The sequence below is a fragment of the Lissotriton vulgaris genome, chromosome 4_1, assembly GCF_964263255.1.
Source record: "Lissotriton vulgaris chromosome 4_1, aLisVul1.2, whole genome shotgun sequence".
Lineage (NCBI taxonomy): Eukaryota > Metazoa > Chordata > Amphibia > Caudata > Salamandridae > Lissotriton > Lissotriton vulgaris.
The window spans coordinates 1,980,260,368-1,980,271,787 of NC_141691.1; positions in this window are offsets into that span (position 1 = coordinate 1,980,260,368).

Sequence of the window (11,420 nt, forward strand, 5' to 3'; positions counted from 1 at the left end):
TAATTGATAACTAATTAATATTAATTAGTTAATTAATTATTATAATTGTGTACATATTTTGTATTAGTAATTAATTGGTAATTAAAATATTAATATTAATTATTAAAATAATTACAGCTAATGTGCTAATATATTAACTTTATTGTTATTGTTAATTAATAATTAATTGGTAATTAAATAATATTGATAAATTTTGGGTAAAGGAGCATTTTTAGGGTTCAGGGTCAGTTTTCAGTTTTTGGGTAAAGGGGTATTTTTAGGGTTCAGGGTCAGTTTTGGGTTTTTGGGTAAAGGGGTATTTTTAGGGTTCAGGGTCAGTTTTCAGTTTTAGGGTAAAGGGGCATTTTTAGGGTTCAGGGTCAGTTTTTGGGTAAAGGGGTATTTTTAGGGTTCAGGGTCAGTTTTGGGTTTTTGGGTAAAGGGGTATTTTTAGGGTTCAGAGTCAGTTTTCAGTTTTTAAACGATATTTTTGCAAGTCGATAATGTGACCGTCGTTACTCTTTGGAGTGGGAATAGTATTTTTTACACTTCTGGTATTGTACGCTAATATAATAGTATCCTATTTAATTATAGTATGTTATTATATATATATGTTTTTCCAAATATGATTGTAAAAAATTATTTTTATTAAGTTTATTTATTATTTAATTATTATAATTTAATTTAGGTATTTTTAAGTATATTTTAGTAATTAAATTTTAATATTAATTTAATTAAACACTGTTTTTAACAAAGTCGATATTTTTTATAATTATATTATTGTAAACGATATTTTGTACTCAATATTTTTGTACTTACCTGTTTGTAGATACAAACTCGGTATTTTGACTGTCGATATTTTGTCCACGATATTTTTGCCAGTCGATATTTTGACCCTCGATATTTTTTCAGTGATCCTTTACTTATATGTGGGGCCATTGTGAATTAGCATCAATTGTTTTCACCAATACCAAATAACGCTCACCTGGGTGAGGAAAGGATGTTCCTCCCAGTGGGGTTTGAGGGTGGTTTTAAACAGGAATTAACTGGCCCGCAATGGAGTGACTTTGGGCCAGTTGTAGGTAGCCCTTTACCGATCGGAATCGGCCGAAAATACCGATTTTCGGCCGTTTCCGATCGGTAAATGGCTATGGAGATGTAGGTGCACATATTCGGTAATTTTACCGAATCGGTATTATTACCGAATCGGTAAATTTACCGAATCGGTAATATTTACCGATTCAGTAAAATTACAGAAAATGCTAGAATGATATGTGGGTAGCTAATTTTCCATTGGCACATGGCTTTCAGAATCGGTATTTTACCATGGAATACAAATCCATGGTAAAATACTGATTCCTGTGTACATGCACATCTGTGCATGTGCACATGTGCCATGTGACAGACAGACGTGCCCTTAGGGCATGTCTGTGTGCCACATTGCACACATGCCCGTTTTGGGGGTGCTAGAGGGTGTCAAAGTGACACCCCCTGCACCCTTGACAAACTAGGTATTTACCGATTCGGTAAATACCGAATCGGTATTTGCATTGAATCCTATGGGCTTCAAGGCCTATAGGATTCAATAGCAAATACCGATTCGGTATTTACCGAATCAGTAAATACCGAGTTTTAAGGTATCGGTAACAAATCCAGATGTTGGTACCTACATCCCATTTACTGATTTTGAAATACCGAATCGGTAAAATTCGGTATTTCAAAATCGGTAAATGGGATTTACCTACATCTGGGCCTAAATCCTCACTGAAAAGAAAAATAAGGGTCGTAATTCCGTCAAAATACGGAAAAGGTAGTTGCCTAGTCTACCCAATTCCTGCCCACTGAAGGACTAAGGGCCATATGTAGGTAGGGTAATACCAGTCGGTAACTGTGAAATTTTGTACATTTCACCGTTACGACCGGTATTTAGGGATTCGAGATGTAGGTGGCTTGATTTAAGGATTCGGTAATTTACCGAATCGGTAATTTAAGGAATCAGTAAATTACTGAATTCTTAAAATACCGAATCGGTAAATTACTGAATCCGAAATCCTATATAGGGAGCACTCAAGTGAGTGCATTTTTGATATAAGGATTCGTTATTTACCACAAACTAAAAGGTGGTGGTAAATATCGAAAACTTTAAAAAAGCAATTTTGTGCTTTTTTAACATTGCCGTGTGGCAGACATACATGCCCCTAGGGCATGTATGTGCGCCACATGTGCACACATGCACGATTCAAGGGTGCAACAGGGTGTCAATGTGACACCCTGCCACCCTTGAATATGCTCCCCCTATTACCGATTTGGTATTTACCAAATCGGTAATAGTGAATGGCTTCCCATTCATTCCTATGGGCCTACAGGCCCATAGGAATGAATGGGAATTACCGAATCTGTAAATACCGAATCGGTAATATCGAATATTACCGATTTGGTAAAATTTACCGACTGTTTACCTACATACTATTTACCGATTCTGAAATACCGAATCAGTAAAATTCAGTATTTCAGAATCGGTAAATAGAGATTACCTACATATGGCCCTAAGGGTCTTACCTTATCTGAAAGGTTTGAAGGAGTAAAAGGATGCTATTCGCCGGGCAGAGAACTCTTCCTGGACGGCGCTGCTCGCAAAACCTACGGAGTTCTGCGGTTTTGGCACCGATAATATACGTCATTCATGTCGTCTCTGGTGCGCATGCTCCAGATCGACGTCAGATGTACACGAGCACGTTTTGTTGCTCGTTGTCATAGGGGTAGAGCGCTGTTTGGCAGTCTACCGTGTTCGAATCTGAATTACAAAGTGAACATTTAGCGGGCAATGTTTAGATGAAGTTGCCAGGATATTTTTAAGGTATTTCTTGGACATCTCCGCATTATCCAAGAGCGGACATGCGTGTACTTAAGTTGGTCAATATATAACATTCTAAGTAATGCACCTCAACAAATGATGTCGTATTCCTGATATCAACAATGGGACAATGGTTATGCAAATTTAAACATTACTGAACCATGTGGCAAAATCTGAAGTTCAAGGCATTTAGAGAAATGTTCCAAAAAACATTTGATTTCATGCATTTTCAAGGAGGCAACCTGACATGGCATATTACTTTGGATGTTACTTAACATATCATTTTACATAAGAGGTTACAAATTACGGTATCAACCAATGGGAGAATAATTATGCACTTTTTTGCATTTCTGTACAATACGCTGAGATGTGCAGTTTAAATAACATAAGAGGTTACAAATTACGACATCGACAATCGGAGAATAGTTAAGCAGTTTTTTGCATTTCTATACCATACGCCGAAATGTGCAGTTTAAAAAATTTCTAGAGAAATCATGTAATTTCTTTGCATTTACAAGGATAGAACCTGAGCATATCGTCATACATAAGATGGTATCTGACCATTTTCAAGGATACACGCTAAGCTTGTCGTCGTACATAAGATGTTAACTGACCTATTATTTTACGTAGACTGTTGTAACGTCTTGCCCAGATGTACCAGAGATTCCTAAGGTTCGCCATATTTTATAAATGCATAGACAACATGTCAAAAGGAAAACAGGGTAGCCTTATCATCTCTTATAATTGTCCCATTTGTCTGTCCTCAATTTCATTCAGCCCATTTCTCACAGAGTCTAGCAGATGTATCCAACGGCACTCCTTGTACTTCAAAGAGTGTGTGATGGACCCACCCCTTGGGTTCGTATGTACTTTTTCTAGTACCCACCATTTTATCTCTTGTGGTGTATGGTTATGTAGATTGAAATGTTCAACAAGAGGTGCCCCCTGTGTCTTACACCTGACCCTGCTCATATGCTGTAGGATCCGTGTCTTTATTTTCTGCATGCTCTGGCCTACATAAATTTTCTCACATGGGCACATTATCGCATAAATCAGGTTGGTACTATTGCAGTTGCTGAAATCCCTTAAATTATATGTTTTATCCAAGTGTGCGAAGGTGTCGCCTTCTCTGCAGTGATCACAGGCCTTGCATGCATGGCATTTGTAATGCCCGATGAAAGGTGGCAAATTAAGCATACTTCGGAGATCTGGTTGTTGTTCTGGTTCCAGATAGGCTTGTACCACTTCATCTCTCACATTCCTTCCTCTCTTAAATGCAAAGGTTGGCTTTTCTTGAGTTTTTAGTTCACCTGCTACCAAGTTCCAATATTTGGATATAATCTTCTTGACCTCATTGCTTTTGATGTTATAGGTAGTAACACACACCATATTATGAGGGTTTTCTTTCTTCTCTTTCACTTCCAGTAGATTAGACCTGGGACTGTACCATGCCCTTTTCTTTGCACGCTTCAATAAGTTAACTGGATATCCTCTTTCCTTTAAACGTGTTGTCAGTTCATCTGCTTCCCGAAAGTAGTCCTTCCTTTGGCTGCAATTTCTACGTATACGGAGGTATTGGCCCAGGGGGAGATTATCCCTTAAATTACGTGGATGGTGAGACTTATACATCAGCAAGGTATTCCGTTCTGATGGCTTGCGATATAAGTCACAATACAACTTCCCCTCTTGTATTTTGAAGGTTACATCCAGGAAATGTATTGAGACCGGGCTACTTGAGATGGTAAACTGTATATCCTCACTCCTCTGGTTTAGCCATGTGAAGAAGTTTGAAAGTGACTCTTGATCCCCCTGCCAAATCATAATGTCATCATCAAGATATCTTTTCCATACCTCGATGTTATTGAGGTATGGGTTCAGATCCGTATATAGATGTTCCTCTTCATACTGGTCCATAAAGATGTTTGCCAGACTAGGGGCATAGGTAGCCCCCATCGCCACTCCCTTACATTAGAAATAGAACTGGTTTTCAAAAATGAAGTAGTTCTTCTTCATAGCCACTTCCATTAAATCAATTAGAAAGGATGTCGGGATCCAATGTGGTCTTATTCTCCGGTCAAGAACGTCCCTCATTGTCTGTATCGCTTTGTCTTGAGGGATCGAAGTATACAATGAAGATACATCCAGGGTTACCAGTATATTCTTCTCTTGATCAAATGGAAAATCTTCAAGTAGTTCAATGATGTGCATAGTGTACCGTACATAGGATTTGGTCAATATGACAAAGGCCTGTAAGAAATAATCAATGAACTGATTGAGAGGCTCCAATATTGAACCGCATCCCGAAACGATCGGTCGTCCCGGGGGGTTTTCTAATCGCTTATGAACTTTTGGCAAAGTATAGATTGTGGGTGTTCTGGGTTCTTTTTGATGTAGTAAGTCAGATTCTTTTTTGCTTAGAAATCCCTCATTTAAGGCTTGTTCAGTGATGTTCTTTATTTGGGTCCTTATCTCCTTGATCGGGTCATTGGGGATACGCTTATAGCTTTCTGTTACTCCTAGTTGTTGTTTGATCTCATTTGCGTAATCTTCCCTGTTCTGTACGACTAGGGCTCTGCCCTTGTCCGCCGCCTTTATAACAATAGATGTATTATGTCTCAGATCACTGAGGGCAAGGCGTTCCTCTTTGCTGATGTTATAGGGGATGTATTTCTTCATTCTCAACAATTGAGACACTTCCTCCATTACAATTTTCTCAAAGGCGAGGATTCTCTCACTCATCATAAAAGTGGCGGTTTAAAGGGTGTAGCCACATTACTTGGACTATAGATGTTTTTGGTAAAAAAGTACTTCAACCTTATCTTTCGAAAGAACCTCTGAAGCTCCAGTTGCATCTTAAAGGGGTCAGGCATCATTGTAGGTACGAACGTGAGTCCTTTCGCCAAGATACTCCGCTCTGCACAGGACATCACATGATTGGATAGGTTTATGATCGGATCTAGAGGTACCATATCATCCGTGTTGATCCGTTCCATTTGCTCCATCGTCAATGTGTTTATAGGTTCCATAACGGTTAGGGCATGATCCATTCGTACAATATGGTTATCACTCACACTTCCTGCAGATCCATTCGTTAGAGTCTGTGCCACTTCTGTTCTGTTGTTTTGCACATCAGTATTTATCTGACCTCTATGTTCTACCATCTGTACGTCTGTCTCCTTGTTGACGGATTTACGACCCTTATTTTTCTTTTCAGTGAGGATTTAGTCACTCCATTGCGGGCCAGTTAATTCCTGTTTAAAACCACCCTCGCACCCCACTGGGAGGAACATCCTTTCCTCACCCAGGTGAGCGTTATTTGGTATTGGTCACAAACAATTGATGCTAATTCACAATGACCACACATATAAGTAAATAAATGCCCCCTTCTTTTCAGTTTGGGGTTCTAACCTCGGTGAGCCGTATAATTAGAACATTAGTCGGGGCAGAATTACAAGCTGCACCAACAGGTAAGATACCGAGTACGAATGCCTCGATACACATCATGAGTGTTTGTTAATATGACATCACTAATCCAGACTCTATACATTTCTCACCAGAGCAGATTAATACAGCTCAATTTGATTACGAACTTGGGAACTCCAGTCTTGTACAGTTCCAGAATACCACTGGGTAGAATAGTCACATCTATACCCAGGTGAGCCACACTGATTTACAATGGCCTCAGTCGCTTGTATATTTATAATGGCGGATATATTACAAAAGAGATGCCATCTCCTTTATAGATGGGTTTTCAATATTGGTGTGCCTCAAAGTAGTATGTTAGTTGTGACGGAACTCAAAGCCTCACCGACAGAACAGATTAATACAGCTCATCACCCACCTCAACCCGACTGGGTTGAACGAAGGTGAGTGCTATCTTGGGCAAAAATAGATGGCCCAAACTGTCCCACGCAGAATCCATTCCTAAACAAACCATCTTTTTTAAATTCCCTAGGCTGTTTGCGGTCCCCCACTGTCCTGATAAAGACCCGTTGTTGACTACAAATGTTTGCTTGTTAAGGGTCGAAACGTCGACGAATAAGTGGATTACGTGCATAGATATCTTGTACTAAGTACTGATTAATACGGTGTACAGTTTTGATAATTGTATGATACGCACAGACCACACGTTACCTTTCCCCCTTGTACATAATAATTGTACAGTTCTATCACTTTTGCGCCGTAAGCACTGAGCACTTTAAGTCACTTTTTGCACCATTCACCTTTTCGTACAGTCTTCTTTAAGATTTACTTACGAAACCAGTATCTATGAATGACTGAAATTTATAAAATAGTACATAAATACGTTGATGGTCTCTGGATTCTGCTTTGTGTTTCAAATGTTTACATAGTGTATGAGACAGTAAAAGTAATTTTGTGTTCCCCAATGAACCAATTGTTGTTTATACAGATGCATGCACAGTGGCCATCTTGGAATGATTTGTCTTTTGTTTTAAGACAAATCCTATCAATATAATCACTGTGCGAATTGCAAGATGTGTGTCGCTTCTGTGCACATTTGTACACTGAATGTACCTTGGCTCGGGCTTCAGTAACTAATGTCAAAATGTTTTAGAATACTTTGCAATCACTCTACAAACTACCTGTGCCTGACTATATTTCTTTTGTGTGTCATAAAATGCCTTAGGTGCATGTGACCTCTCAAATCAGATTTAAGAAGCTAAATTTAAAATACAGTCCCTTTTTGTTCATGCCCTAAATACTTGTTGCATCTAGGTTCTGCCTTTTTTAATGTGGCTACATTTTTTGCGTTTTGATCACCCGTTTTTTGGACCTTCACTGTCGGGGAGTTTAATTACCTGACTCTTACTCACTGTAATTGGATGGTAATTGGACTGTCCATATTAACCTCCAGCATCCTCCTTTTAAGATAAGGCCACTGCAACCCAGCTAGGGTAAGTGGCCCTGGGCTAGTAACATGTGTGCACATGCAAGTGGACACGTGCAGGCTGGAACTTGAGAGACTGCCTTTGTGCACAGTCTGGTAGCTGTACACAGGTAACCTTTATGTGGCAGTTTTAAACTGAAAATTTGACTTGTCAAAATACCTCTTTTGACAGGCCTAAACTTTCCTTTTATATGTTATTAAGTCACCCGTCCGTAGGCCTTTTTGGCCTTAATCGCATGGTGCATGATATTTAAAAGTAAGACATATAGAAATAAATTTTGAACATGTTCTTACAGTGAAATAGCCCCAAAAGCGATTTTCACTGTAAAAAGGCTGGCTGCGGCTATTGGGAATCATTGGGCTACATTATTACATTTAAGACATGGTACATTGAAATTGGTAGCAGCTAGAGAGATACTTCTTCCACTCATTTTAATTTAAATGTAAAATATTTTTAATGATAAAACCAAATGATAAATTATTGCTTTGGAAATGACATTTTAAGAAAGTTTGCATTTCCTTGCTTAGGGTATCTGGGACCTTTCTGTGAGTAGCCAGATGCCTCGGCTTGTAATGGCTCTCCCACTGCAAAATGCATATTGGGGGAAGGCAGGAAACAAAGAGGCCTGGGCCTAGAGGGAAGTAGGTCTTCCAGACAGAATGGCTGGGGAAAAGTCGTTCCCTGCCCTTATTGCACTTCCAAGCAACCCGCCTCCAGGCCAACCCGTGCTTTGTCTCACTATCCAGGCTCGAGCTGAACCCAGGGGAAACACAGGAACTGACCAGAACCAGTTTTAGTATTAAACAAAGGGTGTCCTAACCCACAGGCTGGCGCTGGGCATAGAAGTGGCATTCCCAGAACCTGAAGGAGAGCAAGACCCTGGCCCTGGACTGCAACAGCAGCAACACTATGGACATCTGGAAGGCCAATCTAACTGATGCCTTGAAGGACTCAGGACTGTGCAACTGACCCCATGACTAGACGGCTCCCTCCAAGGCCAGTGAAGCTGGCCCACTTACACCTGTCAGGACCACTTGGGGAAAGAACTGGACTTCTGTGTCCCAGCAGAAAGAGAGGAGCACCAGAAGCCTGGCAAAGGTGAAAAGCTGGCACAGGGGAACAATGAAACCAGCTGCACTCAAGGTGCATCCCATTTGAGGATAGGAGGCCTACTGAAATGCGCCTGATGGCTAGAACTCGCCTCTGGAAATGAAACATGCCTACAATCAAGGACATTGGGCCAACTGGGCCAGAGGTATGGAGTTGAAAAGGATTAAAACGTTTTACCACTCCTGGTTCTGCTAGAGAAACAAACATTTGAAATGAGCCTATTCAGAGTGTTAGTATTGCTGTAGGGTGCTGATCCTATGCTTAAAGGAGTGCTGAGAAAATGGAAAAATGCTTTGTCACTCTTCAGCTCAGTGTTGATGGCGCTGCACTAATTCTATGCTTGAGGTGAGCAGATTCAGAGTGATGGTGGGGTTGTATGGTGCACCATAAAGACAAGCTGCTCTCTGCCTAAACCAGGAAACTACCCAGAGTTCCCTGCTTCCTTTTTGCTTAATGTATGCAATACTTCTAATCCTGAAAGTGTATTGCCTTGACTTATACTGGGTGCTCCCTTGTGATTCGACAAAACGATACCTCTCTGAAGAGCATTAACTAGAGTGAAACAAGGGTCTGGCATTGATTTTATAATAATGCATAAATAACAAAGAGAGCGTGAGAAGGGTGAAGGTTTGCTTCACTTCCTTATCAAATTAAACAAACTCTGAAAGAGAGCCTGCTGACATAAATCCTGTGGTGCCCCTCACTCAGATGAGTGGGGAAACCCACTATGTTCTTAAATGAACCCTCACACACTAACACTAGTTAGTGGCATGCTCCATCATAGGTTTCCCACCGAGGTGCCTAATGCATTAAGTGCGATGACACTTGAGTTATAGCGGAGCAGGTTTTGTTGGTTTCACAGGGATCAAGAATATAAAATTACCTTAAGGTCTCCCTCCACTGAAGGCAATATTCAATGATGGGAGCTGTACATAAGATCAAAAACAACACAGGGAGATGTGTGAGAAATTATTAGATTCTCCTACATCTCAGGTCCAGGGCTTCCATTCATTAATTCCAGGTTGCCTTGGATGGTTTTTCACCAATCTAAAGAAGTATTACTGTGCGGAGTGGGAAAAGGCTTTTGCAATTTTTCAGCTTGGTGTGGATGGCACTTACAAATCCTATGCTTTAAGACATTGCTGTAAAACGGGCAAAAAGCATTGTGACTCTGCAACTCGGCGTGGATGGCAGTGTACAAATCCTATGCTTTAAAACTCTGCTAGAGAAACCGACATTTGAGGTGAGCAGATACAGAGTGTTGTGATGTTGTAGGGTGCTCCATATAAAAGAGCTGCTCTGCCTAAATTGTGGAAGCTACCCAGTATTACCTGTTTTCTTTTTTGTGTTTGTAAATTAATATATAGAATTTAGTAGTGTGTGTAATAATGTATGTTAGACCCGTCAGCCTTAGGGTGGTCTTGCCCCAAATGATTTTCCTTCACCTACCTGTTTTTCTGAATTTATTTTTGCTGGCTTTATGACTGTGTGCACTTTACCACTGCTAACCAGTGCTAAAGTGCTTCTGCTCATGCCCTAAACATGGTAAAATTAGCTAACAACTGCTTGGCACATTTAATTTACTTATAAGTCCTTAGTAAAGTAGTATACTAATATTCCCAAGTCCTAATAATAAAATGCTACTAGTGTGTCTGCAGCAATTATTGTGCCACCCACTTAAGTAGCCCCTTAAAATATGTCCCAGAGCTGCCATTGTAGCCTGTATGCAGTTTTAAACTACAAACTCTACTTGGCAATATAACCCCCGTCTTCAAACCTAAAACTCCCTTTTCATTACATATAAGTCCCCCCTAAGGTAGGCCCTAGACAGACCTTAGGGCAGGGTGCATTGTAATTAAAAAGTTGTCCAGCTACATTTTAGTTTAACATGTCCTGGTAGTGAAAAACACTTAAATCAATTTTTCACTACTGTCAGGCCTACCTCTCCCATAGGATTACAGTGCCTTATTACCTTTAATAAGTGCTAACTTGATTGGGAGCAATTAGGAAATCAATGTTTGGTGTCTGAGAAATTATAATTTAAAATCCTCTTTAATGTTAAAAGTTGGATTTTAAATCACAATTTTGAAAAAGTCACTTTTAGAAAGTTGCCTCTTACCTGTCCAAACTATTTGGTTCCTGGGTCACATGACTGGGTGCACTTGGCAGTTCGACTTTGTATATTTTTCCCAGACAGCCACACAATAGAGGGATTAGGTGGGCCTGGATTGGCCATCAATGGGCAGATGGGGGGGGGGGGGTGTAGCTGGGCATAGCCCCACTTACAAGTCAATAGGATGTGCCATGCCTTCACACAAAGGACTTCACACTCGCCCATTGTGCCTTGAGTCAGAAACTTCACCAACTTCAAAGAAGGCATCAGGCATAAAAATAGGACCCTCATACCCACTCTTCAGTACACTCCTGGACCTTTAGGAGAAGCACTGCTGTGATGTGCTGTGCTGCTCTGCTGCAAGAAGAATGGCTACTCTGCTATTCTGCTACTCTTTTGCCCTGCTACCTTAGTGAGAAGCACTGGACCTGCATTTTGCACCCAGGACCACCCG